The sequence below is a fragment of the Schistocerca cancellata genome, chromosome 7 (assembly GCF_023864275.1).
Source record: "Schistocerca cancellata isolate TAMUIC-IGC-003103 chromosome 7, iqSchCanc2.1, whole genome shotgun sequence".
In the NCBI taxonomy this organism is placed as follows: Eukaryota; Metazoa; Arthropoda; class Insecta; order Orthoptera; family Acrididae; genus Schistocerca; species Schistocerca cancellata.
Window position 1 is genome coordinate 211,498,729 of NC_064632.1, and position 18,300 is coordinate 211,517,028.

General features: G+C 45.1%; 1 protein-coding gene across 1 annotated transcript in view; it reads right to left on the reverse strand.

Moving 5' to 3' along the window:
- The window catches only part of LOC126092177 (thyrostimulin beta-5 subunit), a 133,031-nt gene that overhangs the window by 94,864 nt on the left and 19,867 nt on the right, over positions 1-18,300 (reverse strand). The gene's annotated exons all lie outside the window — the stretch shown is intronic.

The following is an 18,300-nucleotide window of genomic DNA, read 5'->3' on the forward strand; positions in this document are numbered from 1 at the left end:
GCGAGGCATTGGGCAGAACCAACGGTTTCGTTCAATAACTGAAATACGAATAGCGGAAAGTACATTTGACAGTCAACTTTGGCACATTATATCTCTTCCCCATGTACGTTATCCACGTATGCATTCATCCCTGGCTTCATATTTATGTATGAGAATGTGCGAGCACATTGAACTGGGTAGGTAGAGGTGCTCTTGGCACGAAGAGGATATTCGGTGATTGGACTGGCCAGCCAGTTTCCCAGACTTGAATTCCATGGAGCACGTTTGGGATGCTTTGCGGGGGCTTAATCTGGTGCATCCACACGTACCAGTGACCACTCAATAGTTGTCACCAGCTCTGGTGGAGGAATGGAACGCTCTATCAAAAGAATTCCTTATCAGCACTGTTACGTCTGCCACAGACGGCCCCTGCCAGGCAGACTACACTCAAGACACTCCTGTGTACCATACAACATACACAAGCACTTGCAGGCGCAACCAAGAGGAAAACAATTCTTCAAATAAAACAGAACTTGCCAGAGACTAATGAGAACCTTTTTCTGCAGAGGTCACCTCACAGATATAGGGAAAGTTGGAGTACTCCGCCGGCCTCCGCCGGCCTCCGCCGGCTTTATAAGGCAGCAGTACAGCCAGTTCCTCACCAAGCTAGGACCAGCTCCGACAGACCTCACCGATGCTCTTGATGAATGGTCGTTTACAAGTTGGTTCAAATGGTTCTAATGGCTCTGAGCACTATGGGACTTAACATCTGAGGTCATCAGTCCCCTAGAACTTAGAACTACTTAAACCTAACTAACCTAAGGACACCACACACATCCATGCCCAAGGCAGGATTCGAACCTGTGACCGTAGCAGTCGCGTGGTTCCAGACTGAAGCGCCTAGAAGAGCTAGGCCGGATAGTTACTTTCGTCTTTAAGTTTTGCGAACCAGTGTAGTCATTTTAATTACTAATAACAGTTACTGACACCCTGTGTACCATATTAAAAAAAACTCCGTGCAAAATATTCGTTAAATAATCTTAATTAATATCGTATTAATTTCACATATCTGGAAGCAGGACAATATTCGTACCATTAACGGATGAACACTGCGAAAAAACAACTGTAGTATGTCACAAAAGTCACGAAGATTACAGGTATGCAAAATCGAAGAAATTTGCGCAGGTGAGGGGAAAAGTACAAGGCTGCACTGGGTAGTCAAAAGATTGTTCACTGAGATAAAACGTATCAACTCAAGATTTCCCACTGACAAACTACGCTGTGGCAGTGGCTTCCTAGGAGGTGGCTAAGCTGACTGAGCGGGAGGCAACAGACTACTTGGCGAACAGCGCCGGTGACCGCACGGCCGAAACTACTTGCGGGCAGGAGCGCACCAAAGGGGCAGAGCCAGTGGCCGCAGCCCCTAATTGCGCCTTAATAGCCGACAACCGAGTTACGCCCTCCTGGTGGTCCTCAATTGGCCACTGCGCCAAGCTTTCAGCAAGTAGCATCCAGTAGCTTCTCATTTCCTTGTCATCCGAGGTGATTACTAGCATAAGGGTTCGGAAGCGTTGGAGCAGTTATTAAAGAATCTAACCGGCCGCTATGTTCGTCACGAGAATGAGCAGGTAGTGCAAGCCATTGCCGAAGTTAGTACTCTGTGTCTTGACTTCCGGACGACATTCGATACTTTACCGCACAAACGTCTAATAAACAAAAGATGGGAGTGCAGAATATGACAGCAGTTTTGTAACTGCACTGAACAGATTTTCAGACGTAGACCCCTTCGAGGCCAGTGCATTTACGTAACGTTTTTCCAATGAATGATTTCTGTGCCACAGGTATGAATCTGTTTATGGTCGTCACAAGCGCTTCATTGAACTCCCTAAATCGGTTAAGACGTGTTAAGGTTCAGTTCCTTTAAACGGGCACGGTCGATTTCTTTCCTTAACAGTCCACAGTCCGAGCTCACCTTTAATAACCTCATTGTCGAAGGGACACCTTCATAAGTTTCTCCATTCATTTCCTTATTATGTGAAAATGTATCAGTCACAAAGCGAGAAATCTGGTGAATGCAGTGAATGTTACAACAATTCCCAGTTCAAATACAGTTTCTTCAGTGAAAGCATCATTTTGGTGTAGTCACTGTTCTGATGAAAAATTTCTTTTACAGTGGAAGCCTCATTTACCGTTTCAGCCGACCTGGTACCTGTTATAAATAATGTCATATACATGTCCGAACGAACACTGCTTCGTTCTTCTTAACTACACAGGCACTGCAATATCGTATTTATCCGCCGATACCAGGCAGTGACTTGTATTTAAAATGTCCTCACCTGCATGGGAATTAAACAATGTGTGTACGATTACAGTTTGTGATGCATAAACTACGGCATATGGGAGTTTAGCTCTGGCCCTGAACCGTTAGCGGACAGTCAAAGCAGTGAAGGTGATCGCTCGCGTGAAGCAGGAAATCCGGATTCGAGACCAGGTCCGGCATAGATTTTCATTGTCGTCATACCTTTATGTGGCTGACGGTTGTTCGTATTCGCTACTGCGAATACATTTCCTGTATTTCATAACGACTGCAATCACCGCTGTGCCTCTTCCTTCGGTCATTCTCGCATGTCCGGAGGAACATTACATCGTTCTTCTTATCAACAAAGGCACTGAGTTTTACTACTTCTTTTGAAAGCCATATTGTTCGGGCCTAACAGCTCCGTCAGTTTCAAGAGGCTGCTGGGTGCGTTGGAGCACTATTCTTTCGAGGATTTTACTCATTCTAATGGGCAGGCTGATCGGCCTATAGTTGGTAGCATGCCTGAGGTCCTTTCCTGGCTTGGGAAGGGCACAGTACTGGCCACCTTCCATGGCGCTAGGAAGAAGCTGAACGACAAACACTTGTTAAATATTTTTGTCAGAAGAACCAATGGTTTTCGCGGAAGTTGTTTCAGATGTTGTTATGCAGCCTGTGCCTGGAGCCTAGGTGCCATTCCTGTTACGAATGATGTCGATTTCCGTGGGAGTCGTGAGTAGTGGTAAGCTGTTTATCGGTTGTCTCCGGAACTCGTCAAAGCAGTGCAGTGTTTGTTGTTCCTCGCGTCGTTCGTAAGCCTAGAGGTCGTGGTTTGAGAAAGTATTTTGTGCTTCATATGTCTCAGCGAAGGCCTCCGCCACTAGGACGGGGTCGTAGACCAGTCCCTGGGTGATGGCTAGCATTCTTTTCGGTTGAGGAGACATTCCCAGTGCTTTCGTCAGCTGCCACTCCTGTTTCTGCTGGAGATGGAACTCCTCCGTCATATCCCTCTATATTCCATGTTTCCACTCCGGACCAGAGTTCTCGCTGGAGCTTGAGTATTTCTTTCTTATATAGTCGATTTCAGTACATCTGAACCTTCACTGGTATCAGATCTTCTGATGATGTAAGTCCAGTAGCAACGGCGAAAATTCGTCCGGTGACGGTGTAGCAGCTACAGCGTTCGTAGTGGCGTGACGAATCGCTGTTTGGATCGTCGTAGTGATTTAGTCGATTGCTGTGACTACGTCCTCTGTCAGTCTCAGGTTTAATGTGGGGCGAATAGTTTCCGTTAGGATCCGCCTATACTGGTCCCAGTCCATTGCCTTCTTGGTCCGATCATTAGTGGGTAGTGATTCTGTGCAGGACTCCTAGCTCTGGAAAGTGGTCAGAGATGAAATCGTTGTTTTTCGTAAGTTCAGTTTTCGCCGACACATTTTTGGTAACGTCAATGTCAAGGCTATCCGGACGATGTTGACTGTTGAATAGCACGTAGGTGGGGCCCCGCGTGCCCTGTATTTCCAGGGCGAGGTCTTGTGCAACGACCAGGAGTTACCGCCCATTTCTTTTCAAATGGTTCAAATGGCTCTGAGCACTATGGGACTCAACTGCTGTGGTCATAAGTCCCCTAGAACTTAGAACTACTTAAACCTAACTAACCTAAGGACAAAACACAACACCCAGCCATCACGAGGCAGAGAAAATCCATGACCCCGCCGGGAATCGAACCCGGGAACCCGGGCGTGGGAACCGAGAACGCTACCGCACGACCACGAGATGCGGGCTCCATTTCTTTTACTGCTGCGCGAGTGTTAGTGATGATATTTGGCATTAAAGTGCTTATCAACGAAAATCGAATTCGTAAGCGAGGTGCTTCCACGTCTTGCTGGAGTAGGTCGTTTCGTGTGGCGACATGATAGCAGTGGCTGGTGTTCTTGGTGGTGCGTGAGTGAACGGCATCAGAACATGGTCGCACCGATTTTCACCCCCCCCCCCTCCTCCTCCCCCACCCCCAGCCCCCTCTGCCCTGTTGTGCCTGTCAGTCTGGAAGAATATGATATTACGCAGTCGGAAGATTTCATTCCCATCGATACCACAGAGTTGTGTTTCGCTTATAAGCAGAGCTTCTCCAGTGTGCACACTGATAAATTGCTCCACTTCGACTTCTTTCCATTTTATACCGTTGTCGTTCAAAATTACTACGGTTATATCTAGTAAGTAGATGGGCAATCAATCGCGAGTTGCCACGATTCCCTCCATCACTGTCATTAGTTTGCTCATGGCTGCTGTTGCTTGTTTTATTTTGGTGGACGTGTGTTTGATTCATGAAGTGGTGTCCAGTTTGAAGAATCTCGCTACGAGCGACATTATCTGTTTCATTGCCACGCTGAGTGAGGCGTCGACGGTGGGACTGCGTCTTTTACGGCTTTTGCCGTTCTTGAGACGGAATTCCGCCCCCCCCCCCCCCCCATGAACCATGGACCTTGCCGTTGGTGGGGAGGCTTGCGTGCCTCAGCGATACAGATAGCTGTACCGTAGGTGCAACCAGAACGGAAGGGTATCTGTTTAGAGGCCAGACAAACGTGTGGTTCGTGAAGAGAGACAGCAGCCTTTTCAGTAGTTGCAGGGGCAACAGTCTGGTGATTGTCTGATCTGGCCTTGAAACACTAACCAAAACAGCCTGCTCTGCTGGTACTGCGAACGGCTGAAAGCAAGGGGAAACTACGGCCGTAATTTTTCCCGAGGGCATGCAGCTTTACTGTATGGTTAAATGATGATGGCGTCCTCTTGGGTAAAATATTCCGGAGGCAAAATAGTCCCCCATTCGGATCTCCGGGAGGGGACTACTCAGAAGGACGGCGTTATCAGGAGAACGAAAACTGGCGTTCTACGGATCGGAGCGTGGAATGTCAGATCCCTTAATCGAACAGGTAGGTTAGAAAATTTAAAAATGGAAATGGATAGGTTAAAGTTAGATATAATGGGAATTAGTGAAGTTCGGTGGCTGGAGGAACAAGACTTTTGGTCAGGCGAATACAGGTTTATAAATACAAAATCAAATAGGGGTAATGCAGGAGTACGTTTAATAATGAATAAAAAACAGGAGTGCGGGTAAGCTACTACAAACAGCATAGTGAACGCATTATTGTGGCCAAGATAGACACGAAGCCCATGCCTACAACAGTAGTACATGTTTATATGCCGACTAGCTCTGCAGATGACGAAGAAATTGAAGAAATGTATGATGAAATAAAAGAAATTATTCAGATAGTGAAGGGAGACGAAAATTTAATAGTCATGGGTGACTGGAATTCGGTAGTAAGAAAAGGGAGAGAAGGAAACGTAGCAGGTGAATATGGAGTGGGGGTAAGAAATGAAAGAGGAAGTCGCCTGGTAGAATTTTGCACACAACTTAATCATAGCTAACACTTGGTTCAAGAATCATAACATATGATTGTTTACATGGTAGAAGCCTGGAGATACAGAGATTTAGGAACCAGGTTTTAAATTGTAAAACATTTCCAGGGGCTGATGTGGACTCTGACCACAATCTATTGGTTATGAACTGTAGATCAAAACTGAAGAAACTGCAAAAAGGTGGGAATTTAAGGAGATGGAACCTGGATAAACTGACAAAACCAGAGGTTGTACAGAGTTTCAGGGAGAGCATAAGAACAATTTTCACGAATGGGGGAAAGAAATACAGTAGAAGAATGGGTAGCTTTGAGGGATGAACTAGTGAAGGCAGCAGAGGATCAAGTAGGTAAAAAGACGATGGCTAGTAGAAATCCTTGGGTAACAGAAGAAATATTGAATTCAATTGATGAAAGGAGAAAATATAAAAATGCAGTAAATGAAGCAAGCAAAAAGGAATAAAAACGTCTCAAAAATGAGATCGACAGGAAGTTCAAAATGGGTAAGCAGGGATGGCTAGAGGACAAATGTAAGAATGTAGAGGCTTATCTCACTAGGGGTAAGATAGATACTGCCTACAGGAAAATTAAAGAGACCTTTGGAGAAAAGAGAACCACTTGTATGAATATCAAGAGCTCAGGTGGAAAGCCAGTTCTACGCAAAGAAGGGAAGGCAGAAAGGTGGAAGGAGTATATAGAGGGTCTATACAAGGCCGAGGTTCTTGAGCACAGTATTATGGAAATGGAAGAGGATGTAGATGAAGAGGAAATGGGAGATACGATACTGGGTGAAGAGTTTGACAGAGCACTGAAAGACCTGAGTCGAAACAAGGCCGCGGGAGTAGACAACATTCCATTAGAACTACTGACAGCCTTGGGAGAGCCAGTCCTGACAAAACTCTACCATCTGGTGAGCAGGATATATGAGACAAGCGAAATACCCTCAGACTTCAAGAAGAATATAATAATTCCAATCCCAAAGAAAGCAGGTGTTGCCAGATGGGAAAATTACTGAACTATCAGTTTAATAAGTCACAGCTGCAAAATAAGAACGCGAATTCCTTACAGACGAATGGAAAAACTAGTAGAAGCCGACATTGGGGAAGATTAGTTTGGATTCCGTAGAAATATTGGAACACGTGAGGCAATACTGACCCTACGACTTATCTTAGAAGCTAGATTAAGAAAAGGCAAACCTACGTTTCTAGCATTTGTAGACTTAGAGAAAGCTTTTGACAATGTTGACTGGAATACTCTCTTTCAAATTCTAAAGGTGGCAGGGGTAAAATACAGGGAGCGAAAGGCTATTTACAATTTGTATAGAAACCTGATGGCAGTTATAAGAGTCGAGGGACACGATAGGAAAGCAGTGGTTGGGAAGGGAGTGAGACAGGGTTGTAGCCTCTCCCCGTTGTTATTCAATCGGTATATTGAGCAAGCAGTGAAGGAAACAAAAGAAAAATTTGGAGTAGGTATTAAAATCCATGGAGAAGAAGCAAAAACTTTGAGGTTCGCCGATGACAATGTAATTCTGTCAGAGACAGGAAAGGAATTGGAAGAGCAGTTGAACGGGATGGACAGTGTCTTGAAATTAGGATATAAGATGAGCATCAACAAAAGCAAAACGAAGATAATGGAATGCAGTCGAATTAAGTCGGGTGATGCTGAGGAAATTAGATTAGGAAATGAGACACTTAAAGTAGTAAAGAAGTTCTGCTATTTGGGGACAAAATAACTGATGATGTTCGAAGTAGATAAGATATAAAATGTAGACTGGCAATGGCAAGGAAAGCGTTTCTGAAGAAGAGAAATTTGTTGACTTATAGTATGGATTTAAATGTCAGGAAGTCGTTTCTGAAAGTATTTGTATGGAGTGTAGCCATGTATGGAAGTGAAACATGGACGATAAATAGTTTGGGCAAGAAGAGAGTAGAAGCTTTAGAAATGTGATGCTACAGAAGAACGCTGAAGATTAGATGGGTAGATCATATAACTAATGAGGAGGTATTGAATAGGATTGGGGAGAAGAGAAGTTTGTGGCACAACTTGACTAGAAGAAGGGATCGGTTGGTAGGACATGTTCTGAGGCATCAAGGGATCACCAATTTAGCTATGGAGAGCAGTGTGGAGGGTAAAAATCGTAGAGGGAGACCAAGAGACGAATACACTAAGCAGATTCAGAAGGATGTAGGTTGCAGTAGGTACTGGGAGATGAAGAAGCTTGCACAGGTTAGAGTAGCATGGAGAGCTGCATCAAACTAGTCTCAGGACTGAAGACCACAACAACAACAACGAGACGGAATTGGTAAACGCTACTCTCGATTGCCTGCGAGGTCCTTGCTGGCGCTGGTAGTGTCAGAAAATGCTTAGCCGTTGACAGTTATATGCTGTGCTGTTGTTGGACGTCGTTTGCGTACGTCATTGACCTTACTTGATACCACACAAGATTTGAGCATTTTCAGATTTTTGGGCAACCAGTCCAGTTTGTTGGATGTCCTTGTTTGCCTCATAGAGCGCAAGGTGTCTTTTCTTCTGCGAGTAGTTTACACATTATCGATGCATGGGGGCCACTATATTTGACGCATCTACGATACAGATGGCTGTACTTGGCAGTATGCCTCATCCTTTGGTAGTTATTAGGTAGTGGCGACCAATCCTTTGGCCTGTAGTTTTAGAAGCGTGCCTTAGTGTGAAATAAGTAGCGTCTGATTTTTCCTTTAGCGAGTGAAAGCACAAAAATTGGGATGGGTACCAGTTTCTGCATCCTTTCGTTCCGCTTGCTGCACTGGTGGATATTGTCGACCTGGTATCACCTTTATGTAAGTGCATCGTAGAGAACCTGTGTTGGCACAGTCTCAGGGAATCCTTTAATTAGGACTTTGAAGGCGTGCTCTTCCTGAGGCATAGCTCCCGACTGTTAAGTGGATTCTCGGAGGCTGCGCCTCCTCTCCTCGATTTGAACGCCACACTACGGTGAGCGTAACGCCGGTAGAGGTGGCGTTCTGAGTTTCCGGCATTAACAAGCCACTTTGTTATTGTTGTAGGTGTACTGGCTTGCTATCCGCGTCGTCGAGCTTCCTTGCGTACTGCGCAGTTTATGGACGACGCCTGAAGCCAGGCCACCCGCGAGACGCGTGTGTATTGTGGTTGCTGGTCAGCCGAAATGTTGGAGCGGACACCAATATCTGCCTAACCATAAGCGTACAAATGAAGGGCTTATTTCAATAGTGGTACAAGTCCACTACCTCCACTTTTCTGTCTATAATGCTTCTGAAATTAATGATCCAAAGAAACAGAAAGAAAGGTTCATCTCTAGCAAGAAGCCATATGCTTGAATATTTCTGGTAACTCCACCGCAGATTTTTCAGTGCTCATTTAACTTTAGGACTCTGTATCCCAAAATGAACAAAAATGGACTTGTACCACTATTGAAATAAGCCCTTCAAATCATAGAACCTAACGGCTCGTCCCGGCTGAATGCAGCCAGAAATGAATCAAAATATATCTCAACGATACATAATTGATTGACTGTTCATACAGTGTAATAGATGCTTACGAACTGCTGTGAAATTAATACAGAGGCGTCCAGAAAAAGTAGACCCTCTTTGACTGTTAATATCTTCAGAACACAATGACATATCGTTGTAATTATTCTCGGTGCGTAGTCCATTGTTTTCTCAACAAATCTTGGTGCGCATTATCCAGCAGATGACAGTACAGCAATGCATGAAGTAAGATTGTCGTTCAAGCAACGCAAGGCCATATTGAAGTGGTACTGGAAGTACGAGAACACGATGGAGGTACAAAGGCAATAGGGTGGTGTGTACAGGACTCACCCACCAACAAGTACAACAGATTCTCATATTCGGGATAGATCTGAAGCCGACGGTACCGTTCGCAGGAGAGTTTCTGTAAAGTTTGGAAGGTAGGAGACAAGGTGCTGGCAGAAGTAAAGCTGTGAGGACGGTGCGCGAGTCGTGCTTGGGTAGCTCAGATGGTGAAGCACTTACCCGCGAAAGGCGAAGGTCCCGAGTTCGAGTCTCGATCTGGCACACAGTTTTATTCTGCCAGGAAGTTCGAGTCCATGTTTTGTCAGTTTTCAATTTTGGCTGTTCGACGAAACCAAGTTGCTGTTGGAATTTATTCTTGACCGGAATGAGTTCACGGATATCCTTCACTGTTACCCCCCACTTCCTGCAGGTCTCTCTGTACCAAAGTCTGGGCGGTTCCTTAGGGTAGAGGATCTTGGGGAAGTACAGAAGGATCTTCAATTTCAAATGGTGCAGTACAAACACAGGAAGAGGGTACACTTAGGAAGAATCAATATTGTTGTTGTAAACTGTCGTAGCTGTGTTGGAAAAGAACCAGAGCGTTAATAGAAGGCAACAAATCTCAAATCGTTATAGATGGCTAAAACTGGAATTCATTTCAGCCTAAATTTTTAAAAATGCTTCTGGGCCAGATCGTAGCAAGGTTCCTTTCAGAGTTTGCTGATACAACAGCTCCATATCTATCATTCACATACAACCTATCACTTTTTGAAAGACCCGTACCCAAATATTGGAAAGTTGCAAAAGTTCAGGAAGGATGGATGAGATACAGTTGGTGGTGGAGTGTTTGTTGCTGTTAGAAATAGTTTACCTTGTAGGGAAGTTTAAGCAGATAGTTCGCGTGTGTTAGTATGGGAAGAGGTTATACTTAACAAATAAATTAATCATTGGTTCCTTTTACTGAGCCCCCCCCCCCTCCCCCCGACTCATTGCTGAATAGTTGAGTGTCATATCCAATAGGTACCCTATTCACACAATTATAGCTGGTGATGACCTCAGTCTATCCTCAATATGTTGGCGAAAATACAAAGTACATTTTTAAAGTCGTAAGTAGGCATAAATCGCTACGAAAAGATACTTGACCTCTTAGCAACAAATAATCCTGACCATATAGGGAGTATCATTACAATACAGTGACCACAAATAGCTGTAGCAGACTAAATACTTTAACATCCAAACCCACCAAAAATAAACACAAAAGACATCTATTTGTAAAAGCAATTAAAAATTCGCTTCACACCTTCCTAAGAGACAGTCCTTCCAATCCGACTGTTTAAGATAGACTAGATTTGTGTTAAATTCAGTGGAATAAAATCGACGGCAATATATATATATATATATATATCTCAAATCTGCCATCTTGCTGCATATGGCCTCAAGATCGAAACCGGTTGCCATTTTTAATAAATGTGCTATTGCGATCAAGACTGTTTCAATTTTAATTTCAAAATTTCTCAGAGAAGATCTGGAGTCCCGTTTGCGTTGCTTTTGTCTTCAGCTCAGCGATTTGTTTTGCAGCTGTGCCTAGCGAATCAGAAAAAAATTGTCTGGTCATTGGTGAAGGCCTGCAGTCAACTCTCATTCATGCCTCTCTACCCAAGCCTGATTCCATTATCTCACCTTCTGTCCCTCATTCCTTTTCAACACTTTCTCATGTACACAGCTGAAAATCAGTGGAGAGAATTCACCCTCTTACCGGACTCCTGAGTTGATATCAAAAGGATCTGTCCTCTGTTCCTCAAACTCTATTTGGAGGCTATATCAGTAGGCGTCCGTTGGATAATAGTCGTCGTTTTGTTTTCTGAACCCAATTCTTTTAGTATTTCGGGAAGAGTTATTCAGTCAATTAAATAATCCGAAAACCTGCAGTGACGTTTACATGTTGAATATAGTGTTTGCGCGCCGTAGTTTGTAACTAATTTACGTTTTCGTTAATATAGTTCAATAATTGTCACCCTGTACATCCCTTAAAACAAGAATGACTGTTTGTTTCCTTATCGTATATTACTGGTTGGTGTACCACCCTGTCATGTGCTGGAGAACATTTTAAAAATGTTTTGTATTTCTGCGACCCCTTTTACAAACAGTATGTCCCTTGCTGTACCTGTCACCTATTTTTGGAAGCAAGTACGTCTGTGAACAGTTTTTTTCAAGAGTGAAGTACACAAATAGTAAAAATAGAAACGAAGTCTCTAATGAACACCTTTGGAACACCTCGACAACAACAGACACCTGATATTGATACATCTCGAATTTAAAGTCTCATTAAATCTTTGGTTTGCAGTTATTTATACGTAAATTATTAATAAAATTTCATATGAGGAGGACAGAATGAACCAGGCCTGAGCCTCTTGAAAAATGAAACTTCACTATGTGCTGACTGAATACAGCTAGGTAAATTTTCTGGTGAAATGGTCTGTTGATGTTTCAACAGATGGCGCAGTAATATAAGAATATTTTAAATCATTAAAAACCTATTGATTTATAGATTTTTCCAAATCTTTATTTTGCTCTCCTGTAAAATTTTGCTTCCTGTGGCTTAGGGTTAAATCAATCTAACCCCTTCATGCATAAAATGTCAAATTAATTGCATCTTGCTTGTTTAGAATAAAGAATCGTAAATTACACTTTTGAACAAGGCTGTTATTCAGCAACTGTACACTAATTTCAGCATGCAATTAAACAGCCAACCGGTTGCACATAAACGGTAGGTACACTGACCTAGGTTTCGACACTTACTAGCGGTGTCTTCATCAGAATAAATGTTGCTAAATCGTAGAATGACATTGCTAAAAAGCAATAGTCAGAATTTGGAGCAGCTATGCTCCTGTCACAAGTGAAATATAACGTTCTAGCCTTTACACGTATGTCCAGCTGGGAACAACATCAGTCTGATATTGTTCCCAGCTGAGCACACGTGGCAAACGCTGGAACGTTATATTTCACTTTTGTCAGGAGCACTGTTTTTCAGCAATGTAATTTTACGATTTACCAACGTTTATTCTGATCAACACACCCCTAGTAGGTGTCAAAAAGTAGGTCAACGTACTTACTGTTTACGTGCAACCGGTTTGCTGGTTCATCCTACAGGGTGTCCGAAAAGTCTTTCCCTAATTACATAAATTGATAACTCAGGCTAGAAGTAAGATACAAATATGAAACTGGTGTCTAATTGTTTACAAACTATCAAAGTTTTTTTCACACATCAGTAAACTTCCACATGAACACCCTTGATAGCACGTAGCACATCTAGGCGATATTCAATTTCCGTCCTCACATTAGCCAACATCACTGGAGGGATCGATTCAACGACTGTGGTTATCCGTTGCCGCAGGGTTTCAAGATCTAGTACACGTGTTAGGTAGACCTCGTCCTTGACATAACCCCATAAAAAGAAGTCTAATGGGGCTATGTCAGGAGAGCGTGTAGGCCAAACCGTTGGCCCATCACGACCAATCCATCGCCCAGGAAAGGTCATATCGAGATAGGCACGGACGTCCAAACCCCAATGAGGCGGTGCACCGTCATGCTGAAACAAGACATCGGATTGATACTGAAGCAGCTGAGGAACAGCATACAGTTGCAACATATCCAGATACACTGCAGATGTGATGGTAGCCTCAGCGAAGAAGAATGGCCCGATAAGTCGATCGTGCAATAGCGCGTACCAAACATTCACCTTTGGACTGCCTCTGGTGCACTCCATGACCTCGCCTGAGGGTTGTGAATCCCAAATGCGCACATCTTGGCTATTCACTACTCCACTGACAAAAAAAGTCGCTTCGTCGGAAAAGGCAATTTGTCTGAGATAGCCGTCATCGTCCTCAATACGTGATAGCATTTTGACCGCAAAGTCATATCGACATGTACTGTCATTGGGCAACAATGGAAGTGGAAGTTTACTTATGTGCGAAAAAACTTCCATAGTTTGTAAACAATTAGACACCAGTTTCATATTTGTATCTTACTTCTAGCCTGAGTTATCAATTTATATAATCAGGGAAAGACTTTTCGGACACCCTTTATGTTGAAACGTAAATTACTTGACTATAAACCTCCGACCGTCCCTTTTTGTTATTGTTAGTGTTAAATATATTATACGTGGCCCAGAAATACTTCGTCTTCTTCCAATGTGCCCCAGGTACCTCTGGTCTGAAGACAGAATCAGTGCCGCACAAATATGTCAAGATAAACAGCTCCGGAGACGAGATATTCGGATCGGACCCAATACTTTCCGCAGAAAGGTTCGCGGACGGGAACTCGCTTTTGTTGGAGAGCGTCTGAGACGCCAGTCTACAATTGGATCAGCACGGTCGAACAGACGTGGCCTCGAACAACCCCTCTCTCGCTCACGACCCGGCCTGTCGACGGCGCGCAAACACCTTGGGAAGCGGAGCCGTACGCGCCACTGTCTGCAGGGAGAGCGACGCTTTCTGTAATCTCATTTGTCAGCCGAGCCGGCACTCAGCACCTGCAGCGGACAGACAGGCCCCGCCATTCACGCGGCCTTTTGAGCCGGCCCCATTCACACCGCCGGGTCCGCCCGCCGCTGGGGCGGCAGCCGGCTTAATCGCCGCTGCAGCTTTTTAGCGGCTCTGCGGCGCGCTCGAGTGTCGCTGCCCGGTCGGGGCGCCGCTCGTAATGACAGCTCAGTGTGCGGCCGGCGCGAGTCGAACGCCCGTGCCAGAAAGCCGACTCCTGCTCTCTGCGCCAGCGGCCAGGAACATCTCACGCCTGTCGCACATTTACATAAAATCTGCGAAAAGAGGGGTGGGCGCAATGAATAAAAATACGTCCAAACACATACGTATACACACACACACACACATACACACACATACATACACTGAAGAGCCAAGGAAACTGGTACACCTCCCCAGTGTAGGGCCGCCCGAACACGTAGAAGTGACGCAGCACGACGTGGCATGGACTCGACTAATGTCTGAAGTAGCGCTGGAGAGAATTGACACCATGAATCCTGCAGGGCTGTCCATAAATCCGTAAGAGCACAAAGGGGTGGAGATCTCTTCTGAACACCACGATGCTAGGCACCCCAGATATGTTCAATAATGTTCATGAAACTTCCTGGAGGATTAAAACTGTGTGCCGGACCGAGAAATGAAGGTCGTGTGACGAGGGCCCCCCGTCGGGTAGACCGTTCGCCTGGTGCAAGTCTTTCGATTTGACGCCACTTCGGCGACTTGCGCGTCGATGGGGATGAAATGATGATGATTAGAACAACACCCAGTCCCTGAGCGGAGAAAATCTCCGACCCAGCCGGGAATCGAACCCGGGCCCTTTGTATTGACCGTCTGTCGCGGCCGGACCGAGACTCGAACTCGGGACCTTTGCCTTTCGCGGGCAAGTGCTCTACTGGCAGAAGTAAAGCCATGAGGACAGGGCGTGAGTCGTGCTTGGGTTGCTCAGTCGGCAGAGCACTTGCCCGCGAATGGCAAAGGTCCCGAGTTCGAGTCTCAGTCCGGCACACAGTTTTAATCTTCCAGGAATTTTCACATCAGTGCACACTCCGCTGCAGAGTGAAAATCTCACTCTCAATAATGTTCATGTCTGGAGAGCTTGGTGGTTAGGGAAGTGTTTAACTCAGAAGAGTGTTCCTGGAGCTAAGCTGTAGCAATTCTGGACGTGTGGGGTGTCGCATTGTCCTGCTGGAATTGCCCAAGTCCGTCAGAACTCAGAGCGGACATGAATGGATGCAGGTGATCAGACAGGATGCTTACGGACGTGTCGCCTGTCAGTCGTGTCTAGACGTATCTTTTTTTCTTTCTTTCTTTCTTTGTCGGAGCCTTGTCCCACAGTTACGCAGGGTCGACCATGGTTAATCGGATGTGACATAAGTTTAAGGGGTGGCCGGATGCCCCTCCTGCCGCCACCCCGTAACCCCCGGGACGGAATTAGTGTACCCCAGCTGTCTGTGTCTAATGTAAGACATAGAATAGTGCGAATGTGTTGCAAATGTCTGCGAGTCGTGTAACTGAGGCGGAACGTGGGGACCAGCCCGGTATTCACCTAGGGGGATGTGGAAAACCGACTAAAAACCACATTCAGGGTGGCTGCTACACCGGCTCTACGTCGTTAATCCGCTGGGTGGATTCGATCCGAGGCCGGCGCGCCTACCCGAGTCCAGGAAGCAGGCCGTTAGCGCTCTCGGCTACCCTGGCGGGTTAGTCGTGTCTTAACGTATTAGGAGTCCCATATCACTCCAACTGCACATGCCCTACATCATTACAGAGCCTCCAGCAGCTTGAACAATCTCCTGCCGACGTGCAGGGTCCAGGGATTCACGGGGTTGTCTCCATACCCGTACATGTCCATCCGCTCGATACAATTTGAGATGAGACTCGTCCGACCAGAGAACATGTTTCCAGTCATCAACAGTCCGAAGTCCGTGTTGACGGACCCAGGCGAGGCGTAAGGCTTTGTATCGTGCAGTCATCAAGGGCACACGAGTGGGCCTTCGGCTCCGAAAGCCCATATCGATGATGTTTCGTTGAATATTTCTCACTCTGACACTTGTTGATGGCCCAGCACTGAAACCTATACCAGTTTGTGGAAGGGTTGCATTTCGGTCATGTTGAACAATTCTCTTCAGTCGTCGTCGGTCCCGTTCTTGCACGATCTTTTTCCGGCCGCAGCAATGCCGGAGATTAGATGTTTTTTCCGCATTCCTGATATTCACCGTACGCACTTGAAAAGATCGTACGGGAAAATCCCGCTACCTCGGAGATGCTGTGCCCCATCGCTCGTGCGCTGACTATAACACCACGTTCATACACACTTAAATCTTGGTAAGCTGCACTTGTAGCAACAGTAACCGATCTAACAACTGCACCAGACACGTTTTTTTTATATAGGCTTTGCCAACCGCATCGTCTTTGTACTCAATACAACATCCTTCATCATAATCAAAGTCAAGAGTTTCGTGTTATTATTGATAAACTCTAAACTACTTTATGAATAACAGAAAAATGTTTTACATAAGTGTGGTGTCACCGCCAGACACCACACTTGCTAGGTGGTAGCCTTTAAATCGGCCGCGGTCCTTTAGTGTACGTCGAACCCGCGTGTCGCGACTATGTCATTGCAGACCGAGCGCCGCCACACGGCAGGTCTAGTCTAGAGAGACTCCCTAGCACTCGCCCCTGTTGTACAGCCGACTTTGCTAGCGATGGTTCACTGTCTACATACGCTCTCATTTGCAGAGACGACAGTTTAGCATAGCCTTCAGCTACGTCATTTGCTACGACCTAGCAAGGCGCCACATTCAGTTACTATTCTGTACAGATAATATTGTGAATCATGTACCGTCAAGAGCGACGTTCATCATTAACGGAGTAAAGTTAAGTATCAAACTAACTATGTCCGCTTTCTGAATTCTCATTCCTTGTCATGTTCCAGACCTCACGTCAGTATAGTTCTTCCCTCCTCACGCCAGCCTGCGTGAGCTAAAACGCGTGCATTTCGGCTTCCTCTAGTAACCCGGTGTTGGCTCTTCTGCCAACACAACAATAAGTTCGACGAAGTATCGAAACGGTGCCTGATATATTTTTGTTTTGTGGTTTTTTTTATTTTACCTCCTTGTTGCTGAGAAAAAATGTGTTTTCTAGCGCTGCATGGTAAATCTGTATTGTTTTTTCTTTATTTTTACAACATTCCTCTGTTTCACGTTACAGATCAGCCACTTTCGAATAAAATCTGAGTTAGTCATTGACAATTTCACTTTAGCTACAAATACTGTTCATCCTTAAGTAACAGGCAGCAGGCTAACTATGTAGAATAAAAATGTTCTGTAGGTCACCCTGTGCTTTATACATCCTCACTCAGTTTCTCTACGGTTCACCGATTTCGCGTTTCAGGGGAATCTAGTAAGACATTGATAGCATATGTAAAGAAAGCGTTCGTTATGAGGTAAACGCCGACAGGTATGCAACAAACCTAACGTATAGGTAATGTGGGTACGCCCATAACTGACCAAAGATAACGGTAAAACTACGACAGTCTATGGTAGCCTACGGTAGGCTTAAAACTCTGCTTACAAACAATATGCTCAATTGCTTGTTTTGTGTATTCCTGTCTCCGTCTTTCCTCACAATTACTGACCTCCACAGGTCCCTCTAGTACCATGGGCATAACGCTGTAAAACATGTCTTACCATCTTTCTTCCTGTTACTAATGTCCGCATGTTCTTTCCCTTCCCAGTTATGCTGCGGCCAACTGATGTGTTATCCCATGCTTCGTGTTTACCAACAATGATTCCGGGCGGCTTTCAAAACTCACGCCCACGATCAAAGACTCAATCCACCTTCAAACATTCATTGGAGAGCCTCGCATAAGGTTTCACAGAAAAGTGTCATGCCACGAGTGTTAGTGCTTAAAGCTAATTGGCAGGGTTGGACTTTTCATATCAATAATCGAATTTTTGTGTTAGCCACAAAGCGAGATGAAGACCTGACCAGGTAGCAGCACCTTCATGTTCACGTCTGGAAAACTGTGAGGAGAGGTGGTAACAGCATACACTGAAGTGCTCTCACAAGACGATGGTTGTCACGTGATACATATTTCCAAGTGAATACCCTACATAGCACAATTAAACATTGACCGACATTTATTTTGACAATATTTTCGCACACAGTCGCCGTGACAACATTTATACACGCTGTAATATGTACGCATATATGTTTCGTCTGGGTGAACCCCCAACCGCTTTAATTCTGATGCTCCACTTTTTCGTAGGAACCTAACGTAGTAAACCGTCTCTGAAACT